Source organism: Hypanus sabinus, chromosome 6 (assembly GCF_030144855.1).
Source record: "Hypanus sabinus isolate sHypSab1 chromosome 6, sHypSab1.hap1, whole genome shotgun sequence".
Taxonomy (NCBI): Eukaryota; Metazoa; Chordata; class Chondrichthyes; order Myliobatiformes; family Dasyatidae; genus Hypanus; species Hypanus sabinus.
Genome location: NC_082711.1, coordinates 144,330,443 through 144,343,969, shown reverse-complemented (window position 1 = coordinate 144,343,969; position 13,527 = coordinate 144,330,443).

Here is a 13,527-nt window from a genome sequence, read left to right as displayed (position 1 = left end):
CCGGCCTGTTCAGGTTTGCTTTTTGTTGCAGCTGATTTATGAAGCACTCAGTTTGATTCAGGTAAATCAGATCCAGAGGATAATTTACACCAAAGAGCTTGTTGCTGTGGAGTAGAACTCGATGACTCTTATATTTTCATCTTTCCCTTATGACAGGTTATTCAGCCCATCAACTCTATTCTGGCCCCCAGATCTTATTCCCTCATTTATTTCCCTTCTCCCTCGGATGCCCATCACTACCCTCCAAGCCTTCTACCTTCTACTGTAGCTAACTGATCTACCAACCAGCATGTAGTGGGAAATCCACATGATCCCAGGAAGAAAAGGCAATTTCCACACTGAAGGCACCAGATGTTGGGGTCAAAACCCCACCACAGGAACCTTAAGATAGCAGCACTACCTGCTCTGTTCATTCCGGGAGAACAGGATGGCTATCCACAAATTTCATTGCTGGAGGAGCAAACAACTCAAATCCCTCCTCACCAAAGATCAAGAATAAGTTTTTTAAAAGTATACTCCATCAGCAGATTTGTGGCCACTGGTCTCAAACCGAAATGCCAGCTTCTGAAGCTTTTAAGTACCACACCTGTGTCAACTCTAGCACACCAGGAGGCAAACCAGCCGTAAATGAAATCAATCTGATGCTTCCTATGTTCTTGCAGTTGGTGATTTATAGCCATTCATAAAATAATCAGTACAAGACCTGAAGACAGTTAAACATGTAGTGCCTTGAAACAATAACTGCCATAGTTAATAAATTTTATCCAGTAGGGCCTAGTTTCCAGTATGTTCCACCTCTATCCCACAACTCCATTTTATATAAAGTACAGTGATTTTATTCAATAGTTTGCATGGTGCAAGGTACACAACCAGGATTTAAAACAACACTGGAAGAACTCAGTGGGTCAGTCAGCATCTGTGGAAGCGAAAGGTTTAAGTTGTCATTTTGGGTTGACACCTCCATCAGGACTTGGGGAAAAGTTCCCACGTGTATGCGTGGGAAGGGGTGGTATGTAGGTACTGTACGTGGGGATGATGGGCAGATGGAACCAGGAGGGGAAGTGGATGGGAAATGTGAACAAAGGGAGAAGGAAACTGGAAGGACAGGTGCATGTGTTTGGGAGAACACCGAGGGCAAGGTAACTGCCCCTTCTGCCCAACCTATCCTTCCATCACCTGCCAGTCTCTCTTCCTCTGCCCCGATACTGCTCCATTGCAGTGACCTTGAATCCTGATCCAAGTATCAATTTGCACCTTTTTTCCTCCACAGATGCTGAGATGTTTTATGCTCCAGTATCTGCAGTCTCTTGACTTCATCTAGGTCTCCTCCCCCTTGCATTGTCAAAGTGGAGATGATGCTTCCAAGATGAATTGCAAGGTTGTTTATGGTGTGCGTACAGTGTACTTTGATAACAAATTTGAACATTGATTTAGATTCATAGAATACATTGAACCACTGGGGGGGATTATTACAGGACCATTCACAAGAAAGAGCAAATCAGTCAATCCATGGAAAAAGGCTTTGAAGAACAAAGAACAGAAGATGTGGAAATGTGATACAGACCAGACAGCATCTGCGGAGACAGAAACTGACTTTCAGTCAATGGATGTCGAGAGCATAATTGTAAATGTATACATTGACATCTGCAGGCTCACCACTAAATAACAGACAAGCATTGTGCGAACAGATTCACTCACTGCAAACCATATATAGAGCACAGATACTCTGAAGATGACCTGAAATCAAGAAAAATGTTCATAATTTAATGTAACCTTTTAAAATATTTAAAGTTCCCTTTGTGACAGACAGACTTTATTGATCCCAAGGGAAACTGGGTTTTGTTACAGTCGCACCAAGAATAGTGTAGAAATATAGCAATATAAAACCATAATTAATTAAATAAAAATAAGCAAATTATTCCACGTGGAAATAAGTCCAGGACCAGCCTATCGGCTCAGGGTGTCTGACACTCTGAGGGAGGAGTTGTAAAGTTCGACAGCCACACGTAGGAATGACTTGCTATGACGCTCAGTGTTGCATCTCGGTGGAATGAGTCTCTGGCTGAATGTACTCCTGTGCCTAACCAGTACATTATGGAGTGGATGGGAGACATTGTCCAAGATGGCATGCAACTTGGACAGCATCCTCTTTTCAGACACCACCGTCAGAGAGTCCAGTTCCACCCCCACAACATCACTGGCCTTACAAATGAGTTTGTTGATTCTGTTGGTGTCTGCTACCAGCACACAACAGTAAACATGATAGCACTGGCCACCACAGACTCGTAGAACATCCTCAGTATCGTCCGGCAGATGTTAAAGGACCTCAGTCTCCTCAGGAAATAGAGACGGTTCTGACCCTTCTTGTAGACAGCCTCAGTGTTCTTTGACCAGTCCAGTTTATTGTCCATTCGTATCCCCTGGTATTTGTAATCCTCCACCATGTCCAGACTGACCCCTTGGATGGAAACAGGGGTCACCGGTGCCTTAGCCCTCCTCAGGTCCACCACCAGCTCCTTAGTCTTTTTCACATTAAGCTGCAGATGATTCTGCTCACACCATGTGACAAAGTTTCCCACTGTAGCCCTGTACTCAGCCTCATCTCCCTTGCTGATGCATCCAACTATGGCAGAGTCATCAGAAAACATGAGGCTAAACATCACAATGTCAACCATCCTAATTGTCTTATAGAGAGCTTGCTCGCAGGTACCACCACAAACTGCAGGTTCAGTAGGGTTGAATACTGCAGACTGAGGGTGTACATGTCCAGCTAACATTTCCCACACAGAAACAGAAGGGCTCACACATCTGTGCTCAAGACGGTCGCATTGTCAAGATCACACACAGTTATGAAATGACTGTGTATGTCCTACAGAAGGGTCTCGGTCCAAAACGTCGACTTTACCTTTTCCATGGATGCTGTCTGGCCTACCGAGTTCCTCCAGCATTTTGTGTGTGTTGCTCGGATTCCCAGCAACTGCAGATTTTCTCTCGTTTGTATTATCGTCATGTCTGCTTCCAAACAAAATTTATTAGCGTTGAATTATAACGATGAACTAACCAGACTTGCAGGAGCTAGTAGAGAAAAGAGATTTATATGTGGCAACAGACTAATAATTATATTTACATGGAGTACTGCAGTAAGAAAACTGCATCCACCAGAGACCCCCATCATCCAGGCTACGACCATCAGACAGGAGGTACAGAAACCCTAGACCCCACATCACCAGGAACAGAATAGATAGGACACTATAAACTATCAGTCTTCTAAAACAGCATGGATAACTTCAACCACTACTACTCTGAACTGATTCCACATCTTCATGGACCCTTTACAGCTCACGTTCTCAGCATTAACTTGTATTCACACCATTTGGTTTCTTTTGAACATTGGCTTGTCAGTCTTTATGTATAGTTTTTCATAAATTCTACTGCATTTCTTTTGTCCTTTAAATGCCTGTAAGGAAATGAATCTCAGTATACATGTTAATATGTATGTATTTTCATAATAAATTTACTTTCAACTTTACACATTGAGCACTTGAACTAATGGTGCAATCTCTGGGACAAAGTTATATTATTGATATACAGGCATACATACCACACACACACACACACACACATATATAAATAAAACTCTCCTGGCTGTTGGGTTTGCAATATAAACATGCATTTGGATACAAAAATTGGGTGCAAGTGTGTATTCATAACATTTAATTATTAGGAGAAATGTAGCTGTTCTTTCAAGATTAGACATATTGTCCAATGTAAACCTACAAAAACTACTTTAAAATAAATTTACTGATACAAGTACCTTACATGCCCTCAATTTACAGATCTCACTTTTACACAAATTTATACGTTATAAATATGTAAACAAATACTTACAGATTATGGTAATTACTGTGTGCACAAAGTTAATCACGGATATGAAGTCATGTATTAATGTTTACACATGAGTCCACACACATACACAATCCACACCAGAAAACATCTCACTGAATGTGAGGTACTTTGGGGAAACCCTGATTAGTTCCTGCACTACACTGAACAGCTTAGGATGCTGCAAGTACAACACTGCCCTCTGTTGCCAAGTACAACAGTAAATATTAATTTTGAATATTTTATCCTCAACAAAAAGTAATTCTTTTCTGTATACAGTACTGTAAAAAAAAAATCTTACATATGTAGCTATGGTGCCCAAGACTTTTGCACAGCACTGTATTTGTGAACGTGGAATGTAAATCTGGTGGTAGCAAAGGATATTGGGAATAGTGAGGATGGAGCACCAAGGGAGGGGTGTGAGATGGGTGGCAGAGGAGGAGTGCCGGGGTGGGGGTGGCACAGGTGTAGGCACACCCAGCCCTGAGACACCAGTCAAGGTCATTTGATTGCAAACAATTGGTTTATTGATCAAAAACACAAGAAATTCTGAAGATGCTGGAAATCCAAAGCAACACACAGAATGTTGCTGGTGCTCCCCGCTCCCTCCCTCTCCCAACCATGATTCCCCTTTCGGTATACAACAGAGCTCCATATCCAAATCAGGTTTATCACCGCTCACATGTAATGTAATATGTATTTTTTGTGGCAGCAGTACAGTGTAATACATAAAATTACTACAGTACTGTGCAAAAGGCTTATGTGCACTACTATATATGTGTGCCTGTGATTTTTACACAGTACTGTAATATCGATGATAGGAACCAGGCCATTATAAGGGTGATTGGAGGAAAGTATAAGGGGAATGTCAGAGGTAGGTTTTTATATGCAGAGAATGGTAAATCATGAATCAACTGCACTGTGGGACTGGTGGTGGTACAGGCAAATAAGACCATAAATCAAAGGAGCAGAATTAGGCCATTCAGCCTATCAAGTCTGCTCTGCTAGTCCATCACATTGGATTTAGTGCCTCTCTCAACCCCAATCTCCTGCCTTCCCTCTGTAACCGTTGACATCCTTACCTATCAGCCTCTGCTTTAAATATATCCAATCATTTGATCTCCACAGCCATCTGTGGCAATGAATTCCACAGATTCACCGCCCTCTGGCAACATGAATTCCTCCTCATCTCTGTCCTGAAGGTAAGTCCTTGTATTCTGAAGTTGTGCCCTCTGATCCCAGACTCCCCCACTATAAGTAAACATCCTCTCCACATCCACTGTACCCAAGCCTTTCAATATTCAATAGGGTTCAATGAGCTCTCCCCTCATTCTTCTAAGCTCCAGTGAGTGCAGGCCCAGAGTCATCAAACACTCGTCATGCATTAACTCCATCATTCGTGTGAACCTCCTCTGGAATCTCCCCAATGCCACCACATCCTTTCTTAGATAAGGGGCCCAAATACTTCCTAATGACCCAGAAGAGGACAGGGTGGCGTAGCAACGACATTTAATAAACTCTTAGAGAGGCACATGGATGAAAGAAAAATGGGTTTAGTGAAAGGGAAGTTAGATCTTGGAGCAGGTTAAAAAGTCAGTATAAAATCATGGGTTATAGGGCCTACTGTGCTGTAATGTTCTCTGTTCAATAACCAGCCAGGATTGGGTACCATATTCTCCACAGAACTGATAGCTAGCACAACAATTTTTGGTCTACTTGACTATCATTTCTTTTAGGGCTTTCCCCCAATCAATTTCCCCATTAAAAGGGATAACATTGTCAAAGAAGGTGTTAGAAACAGTGCTAGATTGCAATATCTGCTTAAACAGAACCTGCCTGACAATCTTGCATCAGTATTCATTCAGCGGTCTATTGTCATTCAAACATTACAGCACATGAGTTGGCCCATATTTTAGATCTCTAGTCCTCTTAAATGAATACTAACATTGCATTTGCTTTCCTCACCACCAACTCAACCTGTACCTTAACCTTTAGGGAATCCTGCACAAGGGCTCCCAAGTCCCTTTGCACCTTGATTTTTGAATTTTCTCTCCATTTAGAAAATGGTCTGTGCTTTTATTCCTTTGACCAGAGTGCATGACCATACACTTCCATCCTCCACATCTTTGCCCATTCTCCCGATCTGTCCAGGTCCTTTTACAAATTGTCTGCTTCCTCAACACTATCTTTGTATCATCTGCAGACCTGGTCAGAAAGCTATCAATTCCATCATCCAAATCATTGACATGCAACATGAAAAGAAGTGGTCCTAACACCAACCTCCACAGAACACAGCTAGTCAATGGCAGCCAATCAAATAAGGTTCTATTTATTCCTCCGCCAATCAGCCAATGCACTATCCATGCTAGTATCTTTCCTGTAATAGCATAGGCTTTTATCTTCTTAAGCAGCCTCATGTGTGGCACCTTGTCAAAGGCCTTCTGAAAATCCAGGTTCACATCAACTGATAATCATTTGTCTATCCTGGTTGTAATTTCTTCAAAGAATTCTAACAGATTTGCTGGATAGGTTACTTTCATATTTAATCTTTTCCTTCCTTATGGCTGTTTTTTAAAGTTGCCTTCTGTTTGTTTTTATGTTTCCCAATCCTCCAACTTCCCATTGGGTTTTGCTCCATTATAAGCCCTCTCTTTGGCTCCTGTGTTGGCTTTGACTTCTCTTGTCAGCCATGGTTGTGGCATTCCACCTTTCGAATACTACTTCTTTGGAATGCATCTATCCTGCACCTTCCGAATTGCACCCAGAAACCCCAGCAACTGATGCTCTGCCACAATCCCTGCCAGTGTCTCCTTCCAATAAACTTTGGCCAGCTCCTCTCTTACACCTCTGCAATTCCCTTTACTGCACCGTAATACCGAAACATTTTACCTTTGCTTCTCCTTCTCAAATTGCATGGTGAATTCTATCATATTATAATCACTGTCTCCTAAGGGTTCCTTTATCTTAAGCTCCCTAATCAAATCCACTTCACTACACAACACCCAGTTCAGAATAGCTGATCCCCTTGTTGGCTCAACCATGAGCTACTTCAAAAAGCCATCTAGTAGGCATTTTAACAAATTCTCTCTCATGATCCAGCACCAAATAGATTTTCCAAATTTATCTGCACATTGAAATTCCCCCATACTTTTACATGCCTTTTTCTATCTCCCATTGTAATTTGTAGCCCACATCCTGGCTACTATTCAGAGGCTTGTATATAACTCCCAGCAGGGTCTTTTTACCCTTTCAGTTTCTTAACTCTACCCACCAGAATACCACATCTTCCAAACATACATTACCTCTAGCTACAGATTTGATTTCATTTGTTTTTTTACCAACAGAACCACACCAGTCCCTCTGTCTACCTGCCTGTCCTTTCGATACAATGTGTATCCTTGGATGTTACGTTCCTAACTATAATTATCCTTCAACCGTGACTCAGTGATGCCTATAGCATCATACCTGCAATCTTTATCTGCGCTACCCGATCAGCTGCTTTATTTCACATACTGTGTGCATTCAAATTTAACACCTTCAGTCCTGTACCCGCTACCCGATCAGCTGCTTTATTTCACACACTGTGTGCATTCAAATTTAACACCTTCAGTCCTGTACCCGCTACCCGATCAGCTGCTTTATTTCACACACTGTGTGCATTCAAATTTAACACCTTCAGTCCTGTACCCGCTACCCGATCAGCTGCTTTATTTCACATACTGTGTGCATTCAAATTTAACACCTTCAGTCCTGTACCCGCTACCCGATCAGCTGCTTTATTTCACATACTGTGTGCATTCAAATTTAACACCTTCAGTCCTGTACCCGCTACCCGATCAGCTGCTTTATTTCACATACTGTGTGCATTCAAATTTAACACCTTCAGTCCTGTACCCGCTACCCGATCAGCTGCTTTATTTCACATACTGTGTGCATTCAAATTTAACACCTTCAGTCCTGTACCCGCTACCCGATCAGCTGCTTTATTTCACATACTGTGTGCATTCAAATTTAACACCTTCAGTCCTGTACCCGCTACCCGATCAGCTGCTTTATTTCACATACTGTGTGCATTCAAATTTAACACCTTCAGTCCTGTACCCGCTACCCGATCAGCTGCTTTATTTCACATACTGTGTGCATTCAAATTTAACACCTTCAGTCCTGTACCCGCTACCCGATCAGCTGCTTTATTTCACATACTGTGTGCATTCAAATTTAACACCTTCAGTCCTGTACCCGCTACCCGATCAGCTGCTTTATTTCACATACTGTGTGCATTCAAATTTAACACCTTCAGTCCTGTACCCGCTACCCGATCAGCTGCTTTATTTCACATACTGTGTGCATTCAAATTTAACACCTTCAGTCCTGTACCCGCTACCCGATCAGCTGCTTTATTTCACATACTGTGTGCATTCAAATTTAACACCTTCAGTCCTGTACCCGCTACCCGATCAGCTGCTTTATTTCACATACTGTGTGCATTCAAATTTAACACCTTCAGTCCTGTACCCGCTACCCGATCAGCTGCTTTATTTCACATACTGTGTGCATTCAAATTTAACACCTTCAGTCCTGTACCCGCTACCCGATCAGCTGCTTTATTTCACATACTGTGTGCATTCAAATTTAACACCTTCAGTCCTGTACCCGCTACCCGATCAGCTGCTTTATTTCACATACTGTGTGCATTCAAATTTAACACCTTCAGTCCTGTACCCGCTACCCGATCAGCTGCTTTATTTCACATACTGTGTGCATTCAAATTTAACACCTTCAGTCCTGTACCCGCTACCCTTTTTGATTAGTCCCCTTTTTATATTGCAACTCACCCCACTGACGGTGATATTGCCTTATCACCTGTCTATCCTTCCCGACAGTCTCACTACACACTGCCTCTGCTTGAAATCCAACAGCCCCATCACTCCAGTTCCCATCACCGTGCCAAATTAGTTAAACTAATATATATCAGGAGTTAAGATGGCGCCAAGTGGCCGCCTCTTCGAGCTCATCTGCAGAAACAGCTAAAATTCCCCTCTTTCATGTGTCTTTGTTCCCCTTTTCAAGGTGATTGGGCTTCTAAGGTCCTGATCAGTTAGTGGCATTCAAACTGCACTGTTTTTTGATGGTGGATGAGTTCCCGTTCCTGGAGCCGACCGTTTTCCGACATTCTCCAGGCGCAGCTTGGCAGATAGCGCCTCAGGGGTGCAGTCCAGTGGACGACGGATTCCAGGCCGGTGTTGCGGACTGAGACACCACGGGAGGTGGGGCATCGTTGTAGGAGTGGGCTCCCTCACCTCCAACCCTCTGACTCTCTTTGCAGGAGCCCCTCAGGGCCATGTACTGAGTCCCCTCCTTCACTCCCTGTATACCCATGACTGTATCGCCACCCACAGCTCCAATCTGCTAATTAAGTTCGTCGCCGACGACACTACGCTGATTGGCTGACAGGGAAGAAGTCTTCTCTCTAACACAGTGGTGTCAAGAAAACAACCTCTCCCTCAGAACAAAGGAACTAGTTGCAGATTACAGGAGGAATGGAGACGAGCTAACCCCTATTGACATCAATGGATCTGGGGTTGGGAGGGTGAACAGCTTCAAGTTCCTCAGCATCCACATCACTGAGGACCTCACGTGGTTTGTACACAGCTTTACACAGAAGTGCCTCTTTCACCTCAGGCGGTTGAGGAAGTTTGGTATGGGCCCCCAAATCCTAAGAACTTTCTACAGGGGCACAATTGAGAGCATCCTGACTGGCTGCATCACTGCCTGGTATGGGAACTGTACCTCCCTTAATCACAAGACTCTGCAGAGAGTGGAGCAGATAGCCCAGCGCACCTGTAGTTGTGAACTTCCCATGATTCAGGACATTAACAAGGACAGATGTGTAAAAAGGGCCCGAAGGATCACTGGGGACCCGAGTCATCACAACCACAATCTATTCCAGCTGCTACCATCTGGGAAGCAGTACCGCAGCATAAAAGCCAGGACCAGCAGGCTCTGGGACAGCTTCTTCCACCAGGCCATCAGACTGATGAACTCATGCTGATTTGAGTGTACTCTATATTACACTGACTGTTCTATTTATTATAAATTACTATGATTGCACATAGCACATTTAGACGGAGACATAACAAAGATTTTTACTCCTCATGTATGTGAAGGATGTAAGAAATAAAGTCAATTCAATTCAATTCATCAGGATTCCGTTGTTGTGGATGTGCAGATGGAGGTCTCTGCGGTCACACTCTCCCTCTCTTTCTCTCGACAGTGGGGGAAATTTGCTGTTGATTCTCAAGTCGAAGAATCTCGGAATAAAAAGCGACACGGCAGACTGTAATGTCGTAAGAGTGACTGTCAGTCTCCCCTTTCGCTGTGAAAGTGGGTGATATCTCTCTGTTAAATGGGTGATAACTCTCTCTCTCTCTGACCTTGTTGGTGAGAGAGAGAGCCTGTGGATGCCGAACTGTTGGGTGAACAGTAGTTTTTGTTGACTGCATGGTCTCCCCTTTGAAGCTTTGCTATTGCTTGGTAGATGGTGAGCGCTGAGGCGTTTTGCTGAAATGGGGGGGGCGAAGGGGAGGTTGTTGCGTTGATGTTGCTTTCGGTGGGGGGGGGGGAAGAAGGGGCTTTGTGGTTCTAATGTTTTTCTATCGTTCATTCCTTTGGGGTTCTTCTGTTTTTCACGGATGTCTGCCAAGACAAGTATTTCAGCTTGTATACTGTATACATTCTCTGATAACAAACAGAACCATTTGCACCATTTAGAACACAGAAATCCACAGCACATTACAGGCCCTTCAGCCCACAATGTTGTGCTGACCATGTACCTACTCTAGAAACTGCCTAGAATTACCCTACCACACAGCCATCTGTTTTTCTAAGCTCCATGTACCTATCTAAGAGCCTCTTAAAAGACCCTATTGGATCCACTTCCACCACCTCCGGCAGTGCATTCCACGCACCCACCACTTACCCCTGACATCCCCTCAGTACCTGCTTCCAAGCACCTGAAAACTATGCCCCCTCGTGTTAGCCAGTTCAGCCCTAGGAAAAAGCCTCTGACTATCCACACAATCAATGCCCCTAATCATCTTAGACACCTCTATCAGGTCACCGCTCATCCTCCATCACTCCAAGGAGAAAAGGCCGAGTTCACTCAACCTCTTCTAAGGTAGGCCCTCCAATCCAGGCAACATCCTTGTAAATTTGATTTGAACCCTCCCCAAACGCTCTAGCAAACCTGCCTACAAGGATATTGGTCCCCCTCGGGTTCAGGTGTAACCTGTCCCTTTTGTACAAGTCAGACCTTCCCCAAAAGAGATCCCAATGATCCAGAAATCTGAAATCCTGCCCTTGAACCAGTTTTTCAGCCATGCATTCAGCTGCCAAATCACCTATTCTTACCCTCATTGGCACATGGCACTGCCAGCAATCCAGAGATTACTACCTTGGAGGTCCTGCTTTTCCGCTTTCTACCCAGTTCCCTAAAATCTCTCTTCAGGACCTCCTCGCTTTTCCTACCCATTTCAATGGTGCTAATACATTACAAGACTTCTGGCTGTCCACCAACCCTCTTTAGGAGGTCGTGGACCTGATCCGAGACTTTACCCTGGCACCTGGGAGGCAGTATAACATCCAGCAGTCTCTATCATGCCCATACTCCTCCAACAATGGAAGCCCTTCTCACTATTGCAGCCCTCTTCTCTCCCCTTCCCTTCTGAGCCACAGTGCCAGACCCAATGTCAGACACCCAGCTGCTACAATTCTTCACCCCCCCCCCCACCCAAGTCGGTCATTCCCCTCAACAGTATCCAAAACAGTACACTTATTAAAGCACTATTGTACAGAAACAGGCCTTTCAGCCCATCCAATCCATGCTAGTCTGGTCATCTGCCTAGTCCCAACTACCCACACTTGGATCATTGCCTTCCATACCTATCTCATAATGTACTTATCCAAACTTCTCCCATTTTGTTCCACACTTGCACTACCTCCGAGTAAATGTACCTCCGCACATTTCCCTTCAATATTTCAGCTTTCACCCTAAACCTATGATCTCTAGCTCTAGTCAGAGCCTGCAAGCATTTACCCTATCCATACCCCTCATCATATATCTCTACGAGAGCTCCCGTCATTCTTCTGTACTCCAGAGAATAAAGTCCTAAGCTATTTAACCTTTCTCTATAACTCAGGGAAACATCCTTGTAAATTTTCTCTGTACCCATTCAAACTTATTTACATCTTTCCTGTAGGTAGGTGACCAGAACTGCAAACAATACTCCAAATTTGGCATCACCAACTTCAACATAACTTCCCAACTCCTGTGCTCAGTGCTTTGATTTATAAAGGTAAAAGCTCTCTTTACAACCTTACTTACCCATGATACCACTTTCAAAGAATTATGGATCTGCCTTCCCAGGTTGCTTTGTTTGACTGCACTACGTTTTCACCGTGTATCCCTAAATCTGGTTTGTCCTGCCAAAGTGCAATACCTCGCACTTGTCTGCATTAAACTCAATCTGCCATTTTTCAGTCCATTTACCCAGCTGGTCCAGATCACTTTGCATATTTTGATAACCTTCCTTACTGACCACCATGCCACCGATCTTGTTATCATCCATAAATCTGCTGATTCACTTAGCCACATTATCATTCAGATCATTGATACAAATGATTACAATGGTGGACCCAGCACCGATCTCAGGCTTCCAGTCAGAGAGAACCGTCTGCTACCAACCTTGGCTTCTCCTACTAAGTTCCTTTAAAATACCCGCTAGTACAGGGGTTCCCAACCTTTTTTGTGCCATGGCCCCCTTCCATTAACCAATGGGTCCATGGACCTCGGTTGAGAACCCCTCCACTAATATTTGACATTTCCACACTGGGAGAAAGACTATCCGCACTTTTCATGTGTCTCGAAATTTTATGAACATCTTTCAGGTTTCCCCTCAGCCTCAAGATGTTCCAGGGAAGGCAATGCAAGTTTCTCCCAAACTCTTCTTATTGAGAATACTCTCTAATCCAGATAGCTTCCTGATAAACGTATTATGCACTCTCTGCAAAGTTTCCATATGCTTCTGTAACAGGACAACCAGAAATGCACAGATTGTCAAGTCTTTGAGTTGTGGAAGGCAAGCAGAGGGAAATGGACATCTAAAATGGGGAAGAACCCCCATTCTAAGCTGTTATAAGATAGTGGCAACTACCTGCAGGCTGACTAGTACAGAAATGGAAGGAAAGCTGTTTCTGGAGATTAACAGAGGGCACCAGAGGACTCTGAGAAGCCAAGATAGGGCAGAGTTTTGTATGATCCTAGATCTGTGGAGGCAATCCATGAGGATTTTAAAAAAGTTTCCTGATGTTCAATACAACAGAGCAGATGAGAGAAGTACCTTTGAGCTTACTAACTTGCCAGAAGTGAGTCCTGGAGCTAGGCAGAATGGAAAACAGGCCCTTCTGCCCATCCTGTCCATACTAACCAAGCAGCCCAACTCTAATAGCCCCATTTGAGAGGAACTCATGTACCCTCAACAAAAAAGTACCAGTCATTTCATGCTTTCAGAGACTTCTACATCAAAGGACCTTTTTGCAGGCTGGTCCTAGAATGAATAGCAACATTGCAGCATACAGGGTGCTTTC